We start from the raw sequence: 22,506 nt of genomic DNA, 5'->3' as shown, positions 1-22,506 counted from the left end.
GGAGGGGGCTGCAGCCGACCACCCGTCGCGGGGCTGGCGCGCTCCCGCTCGCTCTTCTTCTCCGCTGCGGTAACTCGTGGCCCGGCTCCTATGGGGGCACCGGCCGGGAAGGCGGATGCTTACTCCGCGGGTCGGACGGTGGGGGAGAGGGCTTTAGGCACGGTCGCCGGCGAGCCCCCGGTGCGCCCCCTAGCCCCCAGCCCCGCCTGGAGGTCCCGGGGATCCGGGGCGGGGCGAGCCGGGGAGCCGGACCCGGCGGGCTGCGAGAACGCGCGAGGCGGCGTCCCGGGGCCGGGAGCCGGTCGTGGGCTGGGGATTGCAGGGCTTTCTGGGGAAAATCCCGAGCGCCGGCTAGGTGCGGTGACATCAACGGAATGCTAATCGCCGGGGCTTCTGGTGTTCCACGGTTCTGAGAGGAAACGTGGCCGGCTTCAATGAGAAAGTTGCACCGGCTCCAGGCCCCTCGGTGTCCGGGGCTTGCGCGTCTCGGGTCCACGGAAAGGGGTCATCCTCTGGGTGTCCGACTCCCCTACGTGCCTTTCTTTGTTTTATCGGCCAGGCAAGGAGAAACTAGGGAAATGGTTTTTTAGCTTTCCCGGGGCTTTTTCTGCAGGTGAAGGGTGGAGTCCTCCCAGATGTTTCTTTCTCTGCTCCCCTGATGCCCCTGAGATGTGGATGCTTGTTTCCCAGGGCGGTTGGCGACCTCGGGGTGCGGCGGGAGCACGGGCTCCCTCCACCAGCCGAGCCTGCGGGCTGGGGCTGTGCGCGCCGCGTCTGGCGACGTGGGATGCTGCCTCCCAGGGCCGGGGAGAGCCGAGCAGGAAGGCTGCTTGGCGCCATGAGGAGCGAGCCACGAGGTTCTCGCGCCCGAGCTGACTCCTCCAGCCCCTCCTCCATTTTGGCTTCGCATTTTCCCCTCCAGGTCTGGACTCCCTTGGCGCGTGGGGCCCGGACCCGGCCGCTGGCTCTCGGAAACTTCTTTATTGATCAACTTAATCTCTTGTCTCTAGCTCCTGGGGCTGGGAATCTGGCAGCGTTAGGCCCCAAAAGCTGATGTGGCATTTGCCCCAGGCTGAATACATTTTTTTTTTTTTTCCAAATAGTACTTAAAAGCAAAACCCACGATGCCCAGCCCTTTGAGGAAGCTTTCCGTGTTCTTTTAGGATTACCTTTCCTCCCCTCTTTCCATAGCACATGCCTGTTGTACGGGACCTTTTTGTTTTTCATGGCTGTCCCAGCTCACCTAGCATGAAGTCTGACACATAGTTGGTCCCAAATACTTACCTGAGGTCCGCCCTCCTGGGGGCAGGGAGACTTGAATTGGCAGATGACCGTGGCATATAGAAACAGTGTCCTTGGCAATCATCTAAATGGTAAAGTCATTATAGAGGGGAAGCTGAGACCCTAAAGGGGGAAATCAGTCCATTCTCCTTGCTTTTGTGGCCCTCAGTCATTTCCTGGTCTCAGTTGATACTCAGTGTTAAGTCCTAAGTGTTACTTCTGTAATGTGTCAAGTGGGAGCTGGTAGTGAGCCATGATGGGAGTAGTAACCGCTGTCCCTGGGATTCTCATCAAGGGGGAAGATTATAGAAACTCTCAAGAAAGGGTCTGTCTTCAAAACCAGATTCTTGTATTTCCTCCAGAAGGACAGGTCTAGAAAGAGCAAGAAGTCAGCTGGAAGAGAAAAAAAGCAAACAGCATAAAGCATATTGTACACTTTGGGCACTGATAAATACTATATCGTTGTCTAAGACTAACCAATTTTTTTAGTTATTATAAAAGAAGTCCAAAGGAGCATTGGACTTCTGGAATTCCATATTGTAGTCCATTTGCTGCAATTTTATCTTGGTTCTCTTATTCCAGTCCTTAGTGCCTTTCCTGCAAGGAATTAAAAAATTAGAAGTTTTTTTTTTTCCCTTTTAGAGGATAATCAGCATCAACAGGCTGGACCTCCTTTGGAAGTCTGAGCATAGTAGGGCAAGAGGATCTGGAAGCCAGATTGATCCTCTGTTCCCTGGGTTTTTATTATGCGCCTGTTTAAAGAATTTGGAGGAAGCCAGAGGATCCAAGAACATCATCAAAACTGACAATTTTAGAGCTAGAAGGAACATCAGAGTCCCAACACTTAGTCCAACACTTAGTCTCATCACTTACAGATGAGGCAAATAATGTATTCAGGTCATATTTTAGGGTTCTAGGCTGGTGCTCTCTGTTGCCTGCTGTTGCTTTGTTAGGGAAGACTTAACTAAGGAAAAGTAAGGCTAAGGTGCTAGGGGCGGGGAGGGACACATGTTTACAACCTTCAACTTGGAAAAGGGCTGCTTGGAAATGACTGGGGAATGGTTTCAGAAGTGTTTGATTCAAAGGGAAATGGAAATGCAGATTGCTTTGTACCCTGGGCCCAGCCCTGTAGATCTGGAGCCCCCTCCCCCATCCTTCCTTTATAAGAAAAAACAGCCCCCAGTTCAGTTTCTCTTGAGGGCTCTAATTTGTGTTAATGTTGTGACTGCCCTAAGTACCAGGATTGTCTCTCAGACTACATTATTTTGGTTGTACAAGGTGAAAATAGTGATTGCGGCTCCGTAGATCACATTTTCCAGTTTGTTTTATAAGTGAGCATGCATTAGAACTGGAGATAAGCTTCACCAGGCTGACATGGCAAGTCATTGTTTAAAAACTCGTCTAAAAATTGTAGTGGGTTGAGAAAGTTGTTCTGATCTGTGTTAAAAACCAGGTTCTCACCTTTCCCCTAAAAGATAGGTGTGGAGAGAGCAGAAAGTCACATTGAAAGAGGGGAAAAAATAGTGTAAACTTCTCTGCTTGCCTGTATGGCTGTGACAGTGGGGGCCATTCCCTCTTCTTGCCGTGACTTCTTCCTTGGCAGACTAAAATAGCTTCTCCATCTGCTTCTTCACACTGCCACGAGAGTGGGCTTCCTTGGCTCTAGTTCTGACTGTGTCACTGTCTTGTCTGGAAACCTTGGGCCGCTCTCCGTCACCCAGACAGCTGGTCAAACATTTTAGCACAGCGCACATGCCCTTGACCCCCCAATGTGGTCGCAGACTGTTTAGTGAACGTTTCCCCCTCCCCTTGTCACCCCCTCCCCGCCATGCACACAAACACATCTGTAGAGCTGCTTTCACTTAAACTTTTGCTGTGGGTCTTGTCCAGAATGACCTATCACCCTTTTAAGCCTTCACTTGTGCAAATATGTCCTCCAGGGAACTCTGTACTCAATTCCTTAGTCAGAATTAACTTTGTGTCTCTAATACTTCCTATAGTTTCACCACATTTTGCCTTGTAATGTGGTTGTGTAGTAGTATAGTTACCTGCTGACTCCTTCCCCCCACCCAAAAAGAAGTTCTGTAAGAGCATCTCCGATATTCGTTATCTGTGCCTTCTGCCCATTTCGGTGTTTGATAACAACATTGGTGTTTGGTGTTTGTTGGGCTGAGTTAGGCAGACCAAAATTTGTAATGACTCTTTTATTATTTAATTCACAAAACTATTTGAACTAGGATTTGAAGCCACAGTGGAAACCCTGTTTAACTCTGTTATTCATGTTGCAATGACCCAAATATTAAGAGCTCCCAAACCCTAATACATTGGTATTGCTTATTCAGAGCCTAGTAGTTATCTAATATGTACTAAGTAGGTCCTTGATAAATGAATGTCATTGTGCAGAATACTGTATTAAGTGGGTTTGTTTTTTTTTTTAAGATTTTATTTATTTGAGAGAGAGAGAAAGAGGGAGCATGGAGTGGGGGGAGCCCGATGTCACGTGGGGCTCAATCCCAGGACCCCGGGATCATTTGAGCTGAAGGCAGACGCTTAGCTGACTGAGCCACCCAGGCATCCTATATTAAGTGCTTTTGAGGAGAAGTTGGGATATGAGGATACCTGAGAGAAAGTCTCTTGGTATTTACAGTTAAAACTTGCTTAAACCACTTTCACCATCAAGCCAGTTTATTTATTTATTTTTAAAAGATTTCTCCCTCTCTCTCTCTCTTTTTTTCTTTTTGGAAGTAATTTCTATACCCAAGTTTGCCCTCAAACCTGTAACCCTGAGATCAAGAGTTGCTCCGCTGACTGAGCCAGCCAAGTGTCCCCAGGCCAGTTTATCTTAAAAGCGTTGGATTCTCTCTCCTTTGAGGCCAGGCAGGTGTGTTCCCCATTCATGGAAAATGGTGGAAGATGAGGTTAGGAGAATTTTTTGTTTTTAAGATTTTATTTATTTATTTGACAGACAGAGACCACAAGTAGGCAGAGAGAGAGAGAGAGAAGCAGGCTCCCTGCTGAGCAGAGAGCCCGATGCGGGACTCGAACCCAGGACCCTGAGATCATGACCCGAGCCAAAGGCAGCGGGCTTAACCCACTGAGCCACCCAGGCGCCCGAGGTTAGGACAATTTTTGACTTGCCTCACCTCACGGGCTGGTAAGTGATACGACTTGGATGGGAAGCCAGAGTTTTCCGAAATCTGTGCTGTTCTGAGCTGTCTCCACAAGCAGCAAGTCCTCTGAGGTATTTTGGGGGAGGTTGGTCTGAGTGTGTATGAGTAATACAGACCAAGAGGGGAAAACTGCAGTCCCCTGGAGGTGTGGGCTGTCGCCTCGGCTCGGCTTGGCTGTGACTCAGCATCTGCTTTTGGAGCCCTCTGGAATGTGCTGTGGGCCTGCCTCTCCTTGGCTCCATCACCCTGTTCCTGAGACCTCAGCAGCCATCCCCATCTGGCCAGCCTGTTTGTTCCACACCCTCCTTCCGTGAGGTACTCCCCAAACCAAGGGACTGGTTTGGTCCTGCTGTTTTACTCGGAGCTGGTGCTGTGTGCTTTCTGTCACCCCAGACTGCTGCCATGATGTGACCTGGCCCTGCAGACCTCTTGCCCCTCTCCCCCTTGCTCCCTCTGTTGCAGCCATATTGGCTGCCTGGTGCGCCTGGCTTTCCCCCTGCCCCAGGAATTTCGGCTCTGCAGGAAATTGTCCTGTTTGGTGTGCCAGCACCTAGTACCGTGCCTGGCAGAGGGAAGAAGAAACAGCAGGTCCCGAGGAGTCAAGTGTGTTCCTCTTCTGCTGCTTGTCTTCCCCCAGCTGTGCCTGTGTCAGCTGCCTTCTCTTTTATTCCTTGCCTAGCATGTCTTTGAAGTGTGGCTTCTGATGCTTGCTTTCTGTGGTCACCCGACTCCAGCTCTGTGGCATTTGCCGAGATCTTCTGCCTGGATGTCCTCATTTCCTTTGTTGAGTCTTGCTTTTATGAAGTTCTGGGCTGGGGACAGATTGTTGGGGGAGTTTCACTGTTGAGGGCCTGACTCTTCTTGCCAGTGGGCTCTGAGATTGTGCTGTTGGACTGTTCTAGATCTGGGAGGTCTTTTAGATGTGTGTCTCAATGTTTGAAACCAGTGAGAAAGCTTGGAGGGTATACTCTAGGTCTGTGCACACGTGCTTGCTTTCTTATCCGTCAAACCATTTTTATGATTAAGCCAACTTACTGAAGCATGTGATCATCTCTTTATCATCATAAGTCATGTATACGTATATATGAATTATATAAGTATAATTTCTCTAAAACAAAAATTGGAATTATAAAACTGAGAAAAATGAAATAAACACTGAAAATGGTGGTTTCTGGGGTGCTGGGTGGCTCAGTCATTGACCGTCTGCCTTTGGCTCAGATCATGATCCCAGGGTCCTGGGATCAAGTCCTGCATCGGGCTCCCTGCTCTGCTCGGGAGACCTCCTTCTCCCTCTCCCATTCCCCCTGCTTGTGTTCCCTCTCTCACTATGTCTCTCTCAAATGAATAAATAAAATCTTAAAAAAAAAATAAAATGGTGGTTTCTTTAATGGTATAAAACCTTTTGATTTTTTTTAAAGATTTTTAAAAAAAATTTATTTGACAGAGAGATACAGAGCACAAATAGACAGAGTAACAGGCAGGAGAGGGGGAAGCAGGCTCAGCAGGGAGCCGGATGTGGGGCTCGATCCCAGAACCCTGGGATCATGACCTAAGCCAAAGGCAGCAGCTCAACCGACTGAGCCACCCAGGCGTCCCAACCTTTTGATTGTTATTAAAATGTTCTTTATTTGTGACTGAAGAGTGTTTTATTTTTACAAATTTTGTTTCATACATGGTGATTCATGGAAACTTAGAAGATCTTCGTGGTATTAGTCTTGGTGACTACAAGGCTGAAGGTTTAGTTCTATGTTTAGTCCTTTTGATCCGGATTTAAAGATCATCACCTTTGAAAAAGTTATCTCCTTAAAAGATCCAGGAACAAGAAACTCCCCAGTTTGCAGTGTTTACCAAATCACAACAGTCCCATCCCCCAAAACCATCTAGAAAATTTTTGTCCTCTATCAGCTGTTTCTGCAAATCAAGATACTCCCTTCAAAGGTTTTTAACTAGTGGATTCAAACTCTATGGAAAGTCCTTATTTGGAATATTTTACAAGTTTTTACAAGTTTCTGTTTACAAGTTTTGTAGGTGCACACATAAGTTTTGGCAACAGAGTTGCTTAACAGTGGAAACATTTTCAAATCTCTAACATAATTTGGTCATCTGACTTTAATAAATGTATTTGTTTTCTTTCACTCCAGTGTAAAGCCAGAATGTAAAAACTTTATTTACTTGTTTTCTTTAAAGATTTTATTTATTTATTAGAGAGAGAGAGAGCAGGAGCAGGCAGAAAGGGAGAGGGAGAAGCTCTGTTGCAGGGTTCATTCCCAGCACCCTGGGATAATGACCTGAGCCAAAGGCAGATGCCTCATGGACTGAGCCACCCAGGCACCAGTCAGAACCTTATTTTTGAAAGAGAAGTATTTCTAAATGAACAAATAACTGCAAAGTTTACATGAAAATAAAAAGGGAAAGATAGGAGTTTTTAGCTTGCCCTTTTTTTTTTTTTTTTTTTTGGACACAGGGAGAGAGCACAAGCAGGGGGAGTAGGAGAGGGGGAAGCGGGCTCTCTGCTGGGCAGGAAGCCTGATGCAGGGCTCAATCCCAGAATCCTGGGATCATGATCTGAGCCAAAGGCAGACACTTAACAGACAAAGCCACCCAGGCGCCCCAAAGAGAGGAGTATCTAAAAGACAAAAGGTCTAACAGTTGTCAGGTGTTGACCAAAAAATACTAATCCGTGTTTAGGTCACATGCATGCAGAAGTGAAGTAAACAGGAAAGTGCACACAGAGAAAGCCAAAGCGTTTACAGTCCTAAAATTACCATCAGTAGACTACTTAACATAATAACCGGAAAAGTCTGAAGAATCCTAGAAAGCGTAGGGGTGCCTGGGTGGCTCAGTTGTTAAGCGTCTGCCTTCGGCTCAGGTCATGATCCTAGGGTCCTGGGATCGAGCCCCGCATCGGGCTCCCTGCTCGGTGGGAAGCCTGCTTCTCCCTCTCCCATTCCCCCTGCTAGTGTTCCCTCTGTCAAATAAATAAATAAAATCTTTAAAAAAAAAAATCCTAGGAAGCATTGAAACTTCCAACCTCTCCTAAGCAGTAATTTGATTAGATATGGGGGCATTGGTTCTAAAGTGGATCACAGGTGCTTTGAGAAATTTTGAATGATGATGGGAAAAAGTGATAATTCCAAAAAAATCGGTTTGCTCTGTTATCTGGCTATTAAAAATGGCCTTTCCATAGTACAAGGAAAAAGCTGTTATTTCCATAGGGTTACAAGCTGTGAAACTGCAGGAAAAGTATCAGGAGTGTCTCTGAACCTCCTATACTTCCTACAGTGACCTTGACTCCCCTGCATAGTAGCCTTTAGTATCCTGTGGAGCAGGTGGACTGCAGGTTTATTCCTGCCCAGTGTGGTCCCCATCTCATTTTTGTGGTATTCCTTTTCACAGGAGTAGTGATACAAGGTTCGGCCACATGCCCTTTGTGTGACTTGTGAAAACATTGGAGGACTTTGGAAGAGTTTTATGTGTGCAGGTGAAGTAGGGTAGTGCTTCTTTATTGTTTTGATCAGTCCCTAACTGTGCTCTCTTGTCTGAAATTTTGGCCTTTTCCCCTTAGCTGAAGGGCCATTCTGTCATTTCCCAACACACATCTGCTGTCAGCCTGTCCTCTGGGAAGCCCCAAGTCTTGCAGATGTCTCTAGCATGGCCTCCATCCGTGTGGTGTAGGGGGAGCTCTGTCTCTGCAGAGCTCTGTCCCGTGCAGGTTGGTTAAGTCTCAGGCTGTAGAGACCGAGCTTGAGGTAGAACAGGATACTAAGAGTCCTGACTTGGAATTGCTCTCTGCTCTTCAAACCTGTTTGCATCTCAACAGCTAAAAGAAGTTCTGGAGAATCCTTTATCCCATCGGGTACTTTTGCCATAAGTTTTTCACCCCGATTAAAGAGTTGCAAAGGATATATTTCTGATATATTGTAAATATGGACACTCTGAAATAATGGTTGTTTCAATCTTCTAGTGTATCTAGTGGGCTCTGCATACTGTAATAATTTGGCCTGTTGTTACCCATTAAAAAATACATGAAAAGGCTCTTATTTGAGCCAGAAAGCTTCGTTGTTTTTTTTTTTCTCTACGAAATCAGACTTTCAATTCCACTTTACCCACAAAATACTAGCTTAATCTCATCTGTTTTTATGCTTGAAAATCTTCTGTTGATCATTCTATCATCCTTACGCAACAAAAATGCATGTGTACATTGGAATGGTTTATTTCCTGTTCTAAGTCTCTTCAGTGTTAATTTCTTTCAGATTATATTACTGTTGTTACTGCCATCAGCTAATCAGAACAGGTAGACAAACATTTTGATGAATTCTTAGACATAAAAGGTAGACATTGGTTGGAAAACAACTTGATGAGATAGATGAAACTCTCCCACCCACTACAACTCATGTGTACTTGTGGGTTATTATGACTTAATGCTAGAGTAAGGTTTTTCTCTCATAGAGATAGAAGCTTTGAGAAGCCATGCTGACATAAGTGGATGGGAATGGAAGGGCTTTTGTTATGTCAAGGTCACTCAGTTTGTACCTTTCAAAATACATGTCAGAACCCAGTATTTTTTGATGAATAAGCCTTGCCACCCACCTCCTGTAATTTGGTCAAAAGCAGGAAGCTGGAGACCTCCAGATTTGTAAAAGGATTTTGTTACCTCATTAGCCATTCACTTTTTAGTACCAGCACTTGTATTTCACATTGCCCCTTCGTATGGCCACCGATGTAGGGAACATGGGTTCTGGCCTAGCTTTGTCATTACCGACTAGCTGTCTTGTTAATATGCATCTCCAGGAGAGGCTCCTGTCATCCCTTGACATTTCTCAGTTCCGTAGCTAGCCTCACGTATTCTCTGTTTTCTCACCATTGGTCACACACCAAGTACTTCTTCCATCCGTACCTGCATAACGCACTTGGTATTTGTGATCTTGTGGTGGGGTCCGGAAAGGCTGTTTCCCTGCCTGGTGCCAGCATCCACTTCAACTGGATATTAACTGGGTTTCTCGTCGATCCTGGGACCCTAGATCTCCCTCTCATAGACGTTGCCGCTCTTCCTAGCGTCCCTCCCTTTTCCTTACCTGGGTAACCCCTGCTTATCTTTCTGTATGTGTTCTCGCGTGGTCTCTCTCGGGAAGTCCTCCCGGGCACGCTAGGATGTCCCTCTTCTTTGTGGCTGAAGCATCCTAGTAGACCTCAGTCGTAGGATTTCAGTCCTCCTGGCTTGCCCAGTCTGTCTTCCTCTCTCCACTGAGTCTCAGCGTCAGAGACTTTGTTTTCCCTCACTGTTCCCTGAGGCTGGCACACGGGCCAAAAAGCCTAGGTAGGTCCTCAGTAAATATTTGTTGACTAGCCAAATATTAAGGACCCCTTTCTCAGACTCCTTGCCATTTTCTCTTGGGATCTCAACCGGAATCTCAGTATGGCCAGTATTTAACTCTGATCTTGCCCTCCCGTGGGTTCAACCTGCAGCCTTCCCAGCTCAGCTGCTGACAGCTTCATCCCTCCGGTTGCGCAGACCTAAATCTTGGGAGTCATTCTTGACTCTCTCTTCTATTGGTTTCCAGTCCATGAAGAGGGCATGCTGGTTCTCCCATCACAGCAGGTCGCCAGTCTGCCCCTGTTCGCTGTCACTGCTTCCCCCTGGTCCAAGCCACCAACAGCTCAGAGTTGGGTCATTTGCCGGCTCCCTCTCCTGCCTCTGTCCTTGTACATTCTGCTGTCCTCATAGCAGCTGGAATGTTCAAGTCAAGGTTGGAGAATAATTGCTCTGCTCTGCTTAAAACCCTGCAGTAGTTTTCCTATTTTACTCCCAACAGAGAAGCTAGAGTCCTTGCAGAGTTCCACAGGGTCCTCAGGACGGCTTTGCATGGGCTGTTCCTTCTGCCAGGATAGCCCTTCCCTCAGATACCAGTATGGTTGGGTCGCTCACCTCCTCATGGTCACATTATATAAAATTGCAGGGGGTCCTGTGTAGCTCAGGTAGTGGAGCGTCTGCCTCTTGGTTTGGGCTCAGGTCCTGATCTCAAGGTCGTGGGATCGAGCCTCATGTGGGGCTCTGCGTTCAGTGTGGAATCTCTCAGAGTCTCCCTCTCCCTCCTGCTTGTGCGCTCTCTCAAATAAGTAAATAAATAAAATCTTAAAAAAAAAAAATCACACACAGTAGGCACTCAGTTACTTGTTGAATAAATGGTTGAAGAATGCATTCCTCCTTTGCTCAATTATCTCTCCTAATACTGGTTTTCATTGTTCAAACCTGCTTGCTTTGGCGGTTGCCGGGAGATGTGGATAGTTGTCTCTTGGCTGTTCCTGTTTGTACTTCTTGAAGTCCCTTTATGTGGGTAGGATTCCTGGCACATTGCCAGTCTCAGAGCTCAGTGTAGGCTTAGGTTCCTGTTTAATGGTGCATTTGTAAAAATATGAAATCAGCTGGAGGGTAACTTTTACATCTTACCAAATTCTTATTATGGATGTCACATTAGATGCTTGTTAATATGAACTGGATCTTTACTTTAACTCAAGAAATGCTGTAAAAATACTTACTTGAGAGAGAAACAGCATGAGTGGAGAGGAGAGGAGGGCGCAGACTCCCCACTAAGCAGAAAGCCTGACGTGGGGCTTGATCCCAGGACCCTGGGATCATGCCCTGAGCCGAAGGCAGACGCTTAACTGACTGAGCCACCCAGGCACCCCGAGAGGACTTGATCTTTTAAGCCAAAATGATCATCTTCCCTATGTTAGGGGAAGACAGATCTATCATCTCTGGAGAAAAGTTATCTCTACTGGGGGCAGCTCGCCTTAGTGTGACGACCAGGCCTTCTGTAGCTTGGGTTGGAGCTGGGAAGTGCTGAGGAAAGCTACAGGTGGGGGCATGGGCGCTTCTCAGCTTCTGAGTTTAGTGTGACTTGTAGGCAGTAGGATATATCCTAATTGAGTTGTAGAGATCCAACTGGACAAAGACACTTTCCAGGGCGCCTGGGTGGCTCAGTGGGTTAAGCCTCTGCCTTCGGCTCAGGTCATGATCTCAGGGTCCTGGGATCGAGGCCCGCGTGGGGCTCTCTGCTCAGCAGAGAGCCTGCTTCCCCAGGCTCTCTTTGCCTCTCTCTCTGCCTACTTGTGACCTCTCTCTCTGTCAAATAAATTAAAAAAAAAAAAAAAAAAAAAAAAGACACTTTCCGAAGCTGTTGTCCTGTTGGGATTATTAATGTTCTTCTTCCTCCACACAGATGATACATAATTACACGTATTATAAAACTTCAGTTTCTGTTATAAAACAGCAGTATTAAGAGCTGCGATGCTGCCATTTAAAACTTTTTTTTTTTTTTTTGGACCAAAGGAATGCAAACACGGTGAACTGGAGTTATTAACGGTCTTAACTGTTCAGGTTGGTTTATGACGGGATCGGCAATGAGAAGCAGTTCTGAGCAGGACTAGAACTCAGAACCTGGGGCGTATACCCAGGGGGGCCGCTGGGGGTCACCATCTGGGTACTCCGGGGTTGGCATCTCCACCAACAGCGGCCTTGGAATCAGTGGCCGCTCACCAGAGCAGCTGTGGCATGACTGCTTTTGTCTCTGGGGGGGCTTCCCAGGGTGTGTTTCTCTCGGATGGCCCTGCTGGTTGTCTGAGAGAACTTTCCCCATGCGTTGAGTCTGGTGAGGAGATTGGCCAAGAGCCTTGCTGTTCAGGGTGAGACCTGTCTCCCGATGGCCTACTGACTTTTCTATAGTTTTTGGCTTTATTTTTCTCCACTTCCTTGGTAGAGAGAGTAGATATTTGAAGACAGACAGGACAGAATAGTATTTGACACATAGTATCAACACAAGAGTATTTGAACGAGAGAGGCAGTGAGTTCTCTTCTGGAAGGAAATGCGGGCCTTAACGCTCTGCTTGGTTCCTGATGAAGGACACAGCCCTGAGGGCCTGCGTGCTGGATGGGCCATTTGGTTTCTAGAGGTTTCTAGAGGCCGGGATCAGGAGACGTCTCGCTTGAGGTGCAAAAGCTTGTGTTGTACAGGTATCCTCTGAGAAGGGCTACATCAGGCCTGCTAGGAGTCTCCTTTTGTGGTCTTGGTGGGGTTTAAGGTCTGAATGGTGTGACAGCATGTTATGAGGCCTCGTCTGGAAAATGCTTTCTTGCCGTAAGTCTAGACAGCTTGATGGGGTGGGATGGAGACAGATTTCAGAGTCCGCCACGCTTGTATCAAACATCCCAGCTCGACCACTTTTTTTTTTTTTTCGTTTTATTTATTTGAGACAGAACGTAAGAGAGCAAGAGCGGGGAGGAGGGGCAGAAGGAGAGACAGAGGCAGACTCCCCGCTGAGCAGGGAGCCCCATGTGGGGCTCGATCCCAGGACCCTGGGATCGTGACCTGAGCCGAAGGCAGACGCTTAACTGACTGAGTCACCCAGTTGCCCCCACTTTAATCTGTTTTCTCCTGAGCCTGTTTCTACATCTGTGAAAAGCAGATACTGTCTGGTTTGGAGAGTGGCTGGGAGGACGCAGTGAGAAAATTCGCACAAGCTTCCCCATTGTGACGTTTCTGCAGCTGGTGGGACCGCAGTCTGTGCTCTGGGCTGGTGTGTGGCCGTCCTGCTGTCTGTCCTTCTAACCAGCTCGGCTTCCTGGACATGTGAGCCTGGTGTGTCCCAGTGTGGTATCACTGATAGTGATGAGAACCTGTTAGGACAGTTTGATTTCCACTCACGGTTTGATTTCCACTCACGCTTGTGATGTTACTTGCTGGAGGCAATGGCCCTTCTTTGCTGATAGTGGGCGCTGAGCTGGTCAGATACTGGCCACTCCCTGCCAGGGGCCGAGGTCACTCTTCTCTCCTTACCAGCTTGCTGGAGGCCTTACCAGTCCTTTTCTGCACTTGTCAAGTTGGAGCTTTTCTTGAAAAGAGTTAAGTGAACTTGTTAGGGGTAGAACGGGTTGCTTCCTAACACTCCTTTTTTAAAACCCTCCTAATGAAAAATGGAACCCGTGGGAAAGTTGCACATTTTAAGTGTATTAAATGGTTCAGTGGATTATTCCAACGTGAACACACCTGTGGAAGTCCTCACCGAGTCCAGGACTCGAGTGTGCCCAGCACCGTGGGCAGCCCCCATGCTCATCACTGCCCTCACTGATGACAAAGCCTGTTTTATGGCTCTGAGGTCACAAAGACTTGTGTGATTCTAGGAACTTGGTCTTGTATGGAAGAAACATTATAAAAAATTCAGTCATCATGTGCCCAGCAGAATCCTGCTGCTTGTCAAATCCAGATCACAGATGTCTCCTAAAGGGTTTACCCTTGGGGATGCCTGGGTGGCTCAGTGGGTTGAGCTTCTGGCTCTTGGTTTTGGCTCAGGTCATGATCTCGGGGTTCCTTGGGTGGAGCCCCGTGTGGGGCTATGCGCTCAGCAGGGAATCTGCTTGAGATTCTCTCCCTCTGCCCCTGCCCCTGCTTGTTTTCTCTTTCTCTTTCTTAAATAAATCTCTTTAAAAAAAAAAAAAAAAAGGCTTTACCGTTATCTGCCCCCGGAAACAATAGGTCGTGTCCTCCTCCATTCATTTGTTCATCCAGTAAATGCTCGGTTGCTTACGAAGTGTCAGGTGCTCTGCTAGGTGCTGGGAATAGGGCAGTGCAGTAGATAAAGCCCGTGACCTCATGGGGCTCCGTGGCTGGGTCTGACTCATGTCTGCTAACCCAGGGTCCAGCATAGCTCCTGACCACGTGGTGGGTGTTTAATGCAACGTCTGCCAAGCCCGACCAAACAGTCCCTCCTCACTCTCCGGTAGCATTCGTCCGTGGGCGGCTGGCGGATCGGTGACTGGATCCCCGGGTCCTGCACAACAGGCCACTCCCATCTGGGTATCCTTAGCCTTGTGCGCAGAAAGGACATCGTTCTGGTTATCGAAGGCATGACGAGGGCCCTGTAAGTGTGTAGTCAGTAAGCAGTCAGAGGCCAAGAGGAGGAAATGTGTTAACAGCTGCTGTAAAGCTTTTCTTGCCAAAGTCACCAGTAAGTCCCCAGTCCCCAAGTCCTGTTAAAGTCCTTGATAGGGAGGTCACTTTTCTGTAACATTTGACAATGACCATTTCCTCCAGGAAACTTTATTTTCTTCCCCACTCTTGACTGGCTTTCTGCCTCGTTCCCTATTTTTTCTCTCTGGGTTCTTGTCTACCTGTGGATGTGTCCTGCCTCAGGACCTCCTGCTTGGGTCAGTGGTTTTCTCCAGCTCCATCTCTGGGTCCTCCCTCTCTCGATGACTCCCACATTATTTCCTGGCCCGAGTTCTTTCCTGGGCTCCTCTCCCATTCATCCAGCGGTCCTGTGTCACCTCACCTGGTAGCATGCAGAGACCTGGCACTGTCTATGTTATGTCTCGGACAAAGGCACGGCTCGGAAACCCGGGGTCCTGCCAGCGCTTCTGCATCTTCTCTCATCCATCCTGGCCCCCCCTGGGGTCCGGTCAGTTCCACTTTCTCACTTTCTCCTGAAATTCACTTCTCTTCCCTACATCCATCATTTCTTGGCCCGGTAACTCTCCATTGGCCAATTTCCCAGCTGCCGGTCTGGACCTTTTTCAAAAACATTCTCCACCTTGCTGTTGGAGCAGAGCAGTCTTTTGAGACAATGCAGCTATGATCAAGCCTGTCACTCCCCTAAACTTCTCTGGGTGGTTCTCCTTCACCTTCGGTCTTGTCATCAGCACTGCCTGGCCCCCCCACTCCCCCACGCCCGTGCCAGCCTTCTAGCTTAGTCTCTCCAGCCTTCCTTCTTGCCGCCCTCCCTGTGCCATCCTGTCCTTTCCCAAAACTCATTGTCAGCTCCTTCCTATTCCCAGATGTCAGAGCGCTCACCTCCATACCTCTGGACATGTTGCTGCTTCTGCTTCATTGACATGCTGTCCCCTCCTCTTTTGTCTGGTCACTTCAAAGCCCGAGGAAGTGTGTCTGTCAGTCCCCTGCTATCTGAACCCAGGTGCCTATCCTGTGTTTCCCCCCGCTGCAGCCCTAAGTGTTGCTGGCCACTGTTTGTCTTTCCAGGAGACTGAGAGTTTTAAGAGCAGCTGCCTTCTTTTTTTTTTATTTTTAAAATTTTTTAAAAAAATTTTATTTGGGGCGCCTGGGTGGCTCAGTGGGTTATGCCTCTGCCTTCGGCTCAGGTCATGATCTCAGGTTCCTGGGATCGAGCCCCACATCAGGCTCTCTGCTCGGAAGGGAGCCTGCTTCCTCCTCTCTCTCTCTCTGCCTGCCTCTCTGCATACTTGTGATCTCTCTGTGTCAAATAAGTAAAATCTTTAAAAAAAAAAATTTTATTTGGGGCACTTGGGTAGCTCAGTGGGTTATGTACCTCTGCCTTCGGCTCAAGTCATGATCTCAGGGTCCTGGGATTGAGCCCTGCATAGGGCTCTCTGCTCAGTGGGGAGCCTGCTTCCCCCTCTCTCTGCCTGCTTCTCTGCCTACTTGTGATCTCTGTCAAATAAATAAATAAAAATCTTTTTAAAAAAATTTTATTTATTTGAGAGAGAGTGAGCAAGAGAGAGAGAGAATAAGCAGGGGGAGAGGAAGAAGGAGACTACCCTTTTGAGCAGGGAGCCCGATACGGGACCCGATCCCAGGGCCCTGGGCTCATGGCTGGAGCTGGAGGCAGTCACCGAACCGACTGAGCCTCCCAGGTGCCCCAGGAGTAATGTCTTTTGGGCGCCTGGGTGGCTCAGTGGGTTAAAGCCTCTGCCTTCGGCTCGGGTCATGGTCCCAGCGTCCTGGGATCGAGTCCCTCATCGGACTCTCTGCTCAGTGGGGAGCCTGCTTCTCCGTCTTTCTCTGCCTGCATCTCTGCCTGCTTGTGATCTGTTTGTCAAATAAATAAATAAATAAATAAAAATCTTAAAAGAAAAAAAAAAGAGTTGTGTCTTTCATCTCTACCCTCCGTGCTTAGAATATCATAGGTGCTCAGAAATACTTGAGGGAGGGTAAAGAAGTGTTTTTGTTTTCTTTTTTTGCCATGAGCTGCAGGATGGGGGTCACATATGGAATTCATCTGGCTTTCTTTTTTTTTTTTTGGTGGTTTTCTTTTTTTGTTTTTTGTTTTTTGCTTTTATTTTGTTTGTGTCAGGCTTTTCATCTGAATTTGAGATCTGAAAAGTTAATCTCACATCTGCGGTTCTTGGTGGGTAATGCTTCTGATCGTCACGGTGGTGGTTCTCCCCGGAGCTGAACATGAGGCTAGCGTGGGTGAGAAGGGTTCTGGCGGGAGGCACACCTGTTTATGTTGGGAACGGTCTACCCTCTGCCTTGATTGTCTCCTGAGTTGGGCCCCACGAGTGTGTAGGTGTGTGGAGGGTTGGGGGGGGTAGGCGTGGGTGGAGGGACGGCAGACGGACTTGTCTGTGTTGCTTTGGAACACAGGACTAGTGCAGAAAGACTTTGCCCTTGTGAGGTTAAAAACTATTAGTTTACGTGAAGAGTTAGAGTATTTCAGTGTGGAATACTCAGCTTTAAGTGAACCCTGCATTTATAGCAAAAACCAGAGCTGTCGGACTTTTAGGCAGATGTTTGAGTTTCAGGTTTGAATGGAGGTGTTTTGAGGGGTGGTGCAGATTTTTAATTTAGTGGAAATAACTTGCATCGTGTTTTGCCTGTTTTCTTTCTCAATCAAAAGTGATATATGCTCTTGCAAAACGTTGACGTCATACTAGTGGATCCCCTCGGCATCCCACTGCCTTATTTTATTTCCTTATTTAATGCCTCCCGAGATTATTTACATAATGTTCATTACCTGTTTCCTTTCAAGATCCGTCTACTACTAACAGCTCACTCCCTGCGCACCCACCCTGTCCTTGGTGCCATTCTCCCGCATTCTAGCTCCTTTAATTCCTCAAAAGCTCCAACGGCTAAATTACTAGGATGGTCTCCAGTTCCCAGATGAGGCGATTGCAGCACAGGGAAGCGAAGCAGCTGTCTGGCGCGGGCAGCCCTAAGTGGTGGGACTGGGATTTAGACTGGAGCCGTGTCGCTTGCTGAGTCCACTCCCCTCTACTGAGTCTGCGTGTAACCTCCCGTCTCAGATCCTCAGACAGTCTGGTTGTCTTCCCCAGCCCAAAGCTCTTTCTTTTCAATTACAAACATATGCCTACTCACAGATAGAGTCTTGCCCCTCTTGGGAAACAGTTTTTTCCCTCCATGACCCCCTGGGGGGCCCTTCCCTAGAGGTATGACATTATCTGAACTCTGCAAAATGAACAGGATCCAAGGTCAATTTATGTTACCGAAATGTCAGTCTCCTTGACATTTGGGAAACATTTAGCCTCATCAGCAGTGTCCTGGGGAGAGGGCTGGGCTTCAGAGGGCGGTGGCCAGGTCTTGCTGTTGATTTTTACTGGTAGGTAAGATGTCATCCCTGTAAAGAAAGTCCGTGTCACTGAATTCTAAGCATGTGGCTGACTTGGAATTCTGAGCACCCTGGTTACTGACTGTGATCTTTTTTCTAGGTTCCTAGAATTGGGCTGATGAGGAAAAAGACCGCTTAAAAATTTTTCTGTATTATTTTATGGTAATAAATAAATAATTGGAAGGTGGTTAAGTCTTGGCTTTCCTTTTCTTCCCCTCCAGCAGGAGCACGGGGTTGTCCTATGGGGCAGGAGTTCTTAGATCAGCCTGGGGGGTCCGTGGATGGGCTTCAGAAGGGTGTCAGGCTCTCGAGACGTGCGTGCAGATTTTTGTCAAGGGTGCACGTTTTGCTGGGGCAGCATTCCAGCCCAGAACCGTGAGGACAGCAAAGAGCCGTCTTCGATATGAGCATTAACACACTCTCCGTCCCAGGCTGCAAGAATCCTGGAAACGGGCTCAATTTAAAGGTTAGAAATCTTCCCCCCCCCCCAGTCTCAGAAAATGAGGCGGTGTGACTAAAACTCTGGAGAGGGCAGTTCAGACTTTTCTTCATTAGGACACAGGAGTTCTCACTAATTGGGTGGATATATGGGCTCAGCCTGTTCCGGGGGCGGGGCACCTATTCAAATTAAATAATCACGTTTTGGTGTGGCCCTCCTGCTAGGCTTCCTATGTCTGCATCTGAGTTTTCTGTCACGGGGACTGGAAATAGCTCCCACCCTCATTGTAACTGGCTCCTCTTATTTCCACTTGCCGCTGCTTGTGTGCAAGTACATGATTAAAAATTTAACCTGGGGGGTGCCTGGGTGGCTCAGTGGGTTAAGCCGCTGCCTTCGGCTCAGGTCATGATCTCAGGGTCCTGGGATCGAGTCCCGCATCGGGCTCTTTGCTTGGCAAGGAGCCTGCTTCCCTCTCTCCCTCTCCGCCTGCCTCTTTGTCTACTTGTGATCTCTCTCTGTCAAATAAATAAATAAAATCTTAAAAAAAAAAAATTAACCTGGGGGCACCTGGGTGGCTCCGTTGGTTAGGTGTCTGACTCTTGAATTTGACTCAGGTCATGATGTCAGGATTGTGAGATCGAGCCCCATGTCGGGCTCTGTGCTGAGCATGGAGCCTGCATGATATTCTCTCTCCCGCTCTGCCCCTGCCTCTTAAAAAAAAAGATTTAACTTTTATACTATTACCTTGGTAGACATTTTTAAAAAGTATATGGTGGGATGCCTGGGTGGCTCAGTCACTTAAGTGTCTGCCTTCGGCTCTATTGCAGGGTCCTGGGATCAAGCCCCATGTCAGGCTTCCTGCTCAGTAGAGTGTCTGCTTCTCCCTCTCCCAATACTCCTCCCCCCGCGTGTGCTCCCCCACCCTCAGATAAATATATAAAATCTTTGGTGGGCGCCTGGGTGGCTTAGTTGGTTAAGTGTCTGACTTTGGCTCAGGTCGTGATCTCAGGGTCCTGGGATGGAGTCGCACATCGGCTCCCCTCTTAGCAGGGAGTCTGCTTATCCCTCTGTTCCTCCCTCCACTTGTTCTCTCTCAAATAAATAAAATCTTTAAATAAATTAAATAAATAAAATCTTTTTAAAAATAAAAAATTTAAAAAGTATATGGTGTCAAAAGATAGTATTGGGTGGCTCTGTTGGATAAGTGTCTGCCTTTGGCTCAGGTCATGATCCCAGGGTCCTGGGATGGAGCCCTCCTGCATCGGGTTCCCTGCTTGGTGGAGAGCCTGTTTCTCCCTCTCCCTCTGCCTGCCACTCTGCCTGCTTGTGCTCTCTGTCAAATAAATAAAATGTTAAAAAAAAAGATAATATTGTCTCAGCTCTGCCACTTCTAGTGCAAGTAACTTGGCTGTGTGCCCCATTTTCCTCATCTGTAAGATGGGTACAGAATAGTAGCCTGCCTCTCAAAGGGTTGGAAGGATTATATGAAGTAATACAGAGAAAGCAGTTGACATGCTGTTTGGTCAATGGGAAATAGCCAGTGTTAGTTGTTATGAAGATCATGAGAGTCAGGACTCTACCCACCCCTTCACTGTGAGGCAAGAAACCAGTCGGCCCTCCTTCATCCCATCCCATTTTCCAGATACTGCCACTTTCCGCTGTTTTGTTCTTTCCTCCTTTTATTTGTTTCCATATCACATGGCATTCTGACCCCCCTTATTTATTTATTTATTTATTTGACAGAAAGATACAGTGAGAGGGAACGCAGCAGGGCGAGTGGGAGAGGGAGAAGCAGACTCCCCGCTGAGCAGGAAGCCGGACACAGGGCTCAGTCCCAGGACCCTGGGATCAGGACCTGAGCCCAAGGCAGACGCTTAACCGACTGAGCAACCTGGGTGCCCCTGATTTCCCTCTCTCAATACCAGGCATTCATTATTGACTTCCTGTGGGAGGTGATTAGGTTTAAGGGCCAACTTTTCCCTTCCCCACATGTCATCCTCTTAGTCTGCTATGATTCTGTCACGGCGGGTTAGAGCGACATGCAGTGTGCTACATTACGGTCACATAAACACTGTTCACAGCTGAGTCACGGGATCACACATGCAAGAGTGTTGGATGTTATCGAACATTCGAACTGCAGCTCTGAGTTGAAGAAAGCCGGAATGGGGAATCGTTGATTTGCCTTTAATTACAAGTGAAGTTAAAGCCGGCCATGTGGTTGCTGTCTCTTCAGGTTTATTCTGTGACACGCTCGTTGTTCTCCTCTAGTGATCAGTTTGTTCGTTCTAGAATCTTAGAAGAACTGGTAGAAGTTAAGCTCCTAGAAGAAATGCGACAGTAAGACAGACCTGGAATTTGGGGTAGCGCTGCACGATCCTTAGGTCTGTGTTAGCTTTCGGGACTGGCGGCCCTTCATGTTCTTACCCTTAGGCTGCTGTCGTCTGCGGCTAGAAAGCTCCACGGTGGGTCACAGTAAGGCACAGAGAGGGGACTGCTGTCTCCGTGGAGGTGGAACAAAGTAAGCCCAGTGTGAGAAAAGGCAGAATGAACGTGGTTATGGAAAGTAAGAACGATAATGGGGAAGAGCAATTTTCTTAAAAGTGCCCTCATCGGGAAGACTAGGCAGATTCCCGTTGGTGGAAGTCAGGATTGATTTACTTGGTACACATTACCAGGGTGGGGGGAGGGGCGGGGAATAAGGAAAAAGGTGGAGTTTGTGGTTTTGTGGTTCCCTTGTGTTTACCAGTGAACCCGATAGAGGAGGTCAGGTGTCCTGCTCCAGGAGGTGTCCTGCTCTGAGAGTCACAACGGGAGGCAAAGCCTTGTGTTCCGGATCCGGGAAGGAGTGGGGAAACCCAGAACAAAGTGGAGTTTCTCTCTGGAGCCACAGTAATGGTCCTAATGTCCGTGGTGGTCCTCGAGGCAACTTGGTTCTGGGACTTTCTGGCCTCGGAGATTTCCAGGGAAGGGAGCAGGGTATGGTGGTTGGGAGGTGGTACAGAAGTGGGAGGAGGAAACCCAGTGCTTGCATACTGGCTATAGTTAAATTAAATTAAATTAACTAACTAATTAATTAATTAATTATTTTTAAAGATTTTATTTATTTATTTGTCAGAGAGAGAGAGAGAGCGAGAGTGAGCACAAGCAGATAGAGTGGCAGGCAGAGGCAGAGGGAGAAGCAGGCTCCCTGCTGAGCAAGGAGCCTGATGTGGGACTCGATCCCAGGACGCTAGGATCATGACCTGAGCCGAAGGCAGCGGCCCAACCCACTGAGCCACCCAGGCGTCCCTAATTTATTTATTTTTTACTAGGCATAGTTTTAAACAAAATTAGGAGATCCAACATGGACAGGAAAATGAGATGAACTTCTGCATCAGACAGTTCCTTTCCCCATCTCGGGCTTTAAAAATTTGTGTCGGGAGTTAATGGCCAGTTTTATAGGGTGATGGTAGTGAGGGAATCTGGAAGATCTGTAAAAACTGGAAAAGCTCGTTTTCGACAGGAAAACCTGTCCCTTGGAGTGAGTGGCAGAGTTTTCTTGTTTGAGGTCATTTTTCTGTGCTTCCTGCTCTCGGTGTAGTGCCTCCACTCTGTATTTCCCCCCAGCCTGTGGCCGGGTCTTGCTGAAAGCTGCCCGCGAGTCACAAGCTTCTTCTGCGTAGACTAAGTGTGATGAGCAGCACGGCGACTCAGAGATGGACTGGCTCACAGGGGAGAGAGTCGATGTGGGGGGACCCGGAAATGGTAGGAACGGCAGAGAACCTGCGATCTCTCCGTGTCCCAGAACAGTCGCCTGGTGCTTACCAGGTGGCGGAACCAGCAGTGGCACAGACTGTCGTCATGTTCCTCCCCACAGCCTAACTATGTCTCCCTTGGGTATTTCACAGCCTGGGACGCACGAGTCACCTTCCTGGGAGCTCTTAACTGGCATTCAAGGCTCTTTGGAGCCACGCGGGGCTTCTGGAATGTCTGTTTTTTTTTGTTTTTTTTTTTTTTTTAAAGAGACAATTCGCAATCACATTATTTATTTATTTATTTATTTTTTTAAAAAGATTTTATTTATTTATTTGACAGACAGATCACAAGTAGGCAGAGAGGCAGGCAGAGAGAGAGGAAGGGAAGCAGGCTCCCCGCTGAGCAGAGAGTCCGATGCGGGGCTTGATCCTAGGACCCTGGGACTAGGACCCGAGCCGAAGGCAGAGGCTTTAACCCACTGAGCCGCCCAGGTGCCCCTGGAAT

The 22,506-nt window shown here is 48.0% G+C and overlaps 1 protein-coding gene across 1 annotated transcript in view; it reads left to right on the top strand.

Annotated features, from left to right (window-relative positions):
• The window catches only part of LOC111151023 (uridine-cytidine kinase 2), a 69,141-nt gene that overhangs the window by 307 nt on the left and 46,328 nt on the right, over positions 1-22,506 (top strand). The window lies entirely within an intron of this gene.

Source organism: Enhydra lutris, unplaced genomic scaffold, assembly GCF_002288905.1.
Source record: "Enhydra lutris kenyoni isolate GAN:26980312 unplaced genomic scaffold, ASM228890v2 scaffoldscaffold25, whole genome shotgun sequence".
NCBI lineage: Eukaryota > Metazoa > Chordata > Mammalia > Carnivora > Mustelidae > Enhydra > Enhydra lutris.
This window is presented reverse-complemented; position numbering and strand designations above follow the sequence as displayed.